We start from the raw sequence: 1,729 nt of genomic DNA, 5'->3' as shown, positions 1-1,729 counted from the left end.
TTGTATAGACCTTTTTCATCCCTTGTTAGATTGATTCCTAAGTACTTCATTTTTTTTGGCTGTTATTGTGAAGGGTGTACTTTCCCTAATTTCTCTGTGAGTTTGTTGCTTGTATACATGAATGCTATTGACTTTTGAATGTTGACTTTGTATCCCGCTATGCTACTGCATTTGGATATTAAATCTAGGAATCTGTTGGTGGTGTTTCAGCGGTCTTCTATGTACAGTATCATGTCACCTGCAAATAATGATAATTTCACGTCTTCCTTTCCTATCTTTATTCCTTTTATTTCTTTCTCTTGTCTAATTGCCCTGGCTGATGTTCCCAGAACTATATTGAATAAAAGTGGTGACAGTGGACATCCTTGTCTTGTTTCTGATTATAGAGTGAAAGCTTACTAATTTGTTTTGAAACTCGGTTACATTGTTTGTCTTTTTTCTCTTTAAAAGAAAAAGAAAAAGAAAAAAGCCGCTGCAAGGCAAGGAGAGAGACGCTGTCCTACACCTGCCACTTCTCAAGTTCCTTCAGTTAAAAATATTGCCTCTGCCCACTCTCCCGTGTGAGCCCCATCTGGGGCAACATGTCCTGGACTTCACGGAAGCTTGCTAGAAAAACCCCGCGGGGGTTGGGGCAGTGGGCGCGGGCAAGGCCGCCCTAGTGTTAGCCGGTAGCCAGGGCTCGGACCATGGAGGAGGAGGACGGAGGGGGCAGGGGAACGAGACAAGGAGGAGGGAGGGGGAAGGGAGGAAGAGAGCGCCCCCGGGCAGGTGCGCACCCAGCTGCGAGGTCCGGCCGGGGAAGGCGGCTGTTTCAGGTGGTGAAGCGCCGGTTCCCGGCCGCTAAGGGGCTGCACGGCCGAGCTCCGCGCCTGCGCATAGCGCTGTGCAACGCCCCGCCCTGCCCGGTCCCGGTGGAGCGACCCCACAGGCGGCCAGGCTTCTGGGAGAGAGCTCCGGGGCCCTCGCCCGCCGACCTGGGCTGCTGGCTCTCTGAAGGCCAAGAAGATGAGCTCAGGCTTGGCAGGAGATTCCCCATGAAGCTTGTCTCCCTCTTCCGGGGAAAGGGGCTTGGAAGAGTACAACCAGAGCCTCTGCCCTCAGCTACATTCCCTGCCCCTTTGCCTTTTTAAGGAAATCTGAGAGAGGGCCTCAATAAGTTGCTAAGCTTCCCAGCTAAGGCAGGACTCAGATTTGTGATCGTCCTGCCTCGGCCTCCTAGAGTGCTGGGATTACAGGTGTGCAGCACCACACCCGGCTTTGAGTATTCTATTCTCAGTGAGTCTTCCGTTTATCGTACAGAAATCCTTCCTTTTATTTCTAACGAGGAATCACCCGTTACCAACAGGGATGGAGCTTGAATGCCTCATTTCCTTTACAATTAAGGAGGAAAGAAATTCAAGTGCAAAAAATCAAAACCAAAAAATGACCGCTGGGTGGGTTCCTGGGTCCCCGCCACCTCCGCCAGCAGGGGGCGCCGCGACAGCTACAGAGCCAGGGTGAGAGGGGCGGGGCCGGGAGGACGGGGCGGGGCCAGGAGGGTGGGGAGGGGCCAGGTGGTGTCCCACGCTGCGGGGCCGACGGAGCTCCGGGCCCGCAACTGCGGTTCCGGGCAGCCCCGCGTCGCCGGCGCTCCTTCCTCTTCCTCTTCCTCTCGCGCGGTCCGCCGGCCCCGCCTCCTCGACCCTCCGCCCACCCTTCCGGGGCACAGTCGCCGTCGCCGCCGCCCGCT

General features: G+C 55.3%; 1 protein-coding gene across 1 annotated transcript in view; it reads left to right on the top strand.

The window, feature by feature from the left end:
* Window positions 1-1,548: 1,548 nt before the first annotated feature.
* Window positions 1,549-1,729, top strand: part of Sec24b (SEC24 homolog B, COPII coat complex component) — a gene marked incomplete in the record, with an annotated part of 66,102 nt that continues 65,921 nt past the window's right edge. The window contains 1 exon segment of the mRNA XM_013505418.1: window positions 1,549-1,729.

The sequence above is a fragment of the Chinchilla lanigera genome, unplaced genomic scaffold, assembly GCF_000276665.1.
Source record: "Chinchilla lanigera isolate Chin_1 unplaced genomic scaffold, ChiLan1.0 scaffold00095, whole genome shotgun sequence".
In the NCBI taxonomy this organism is placed as follows: Eukaryota; Metazoa; Chordata; class Mammalia; order Rodentia; family Chinchillidae; genus Chinchilla; species Chinchilla lanigera.
Note: the sequence above shows the minus strand (reverse complement) of the source record. Positions and strands in the feature narration are given on the sequence as shown.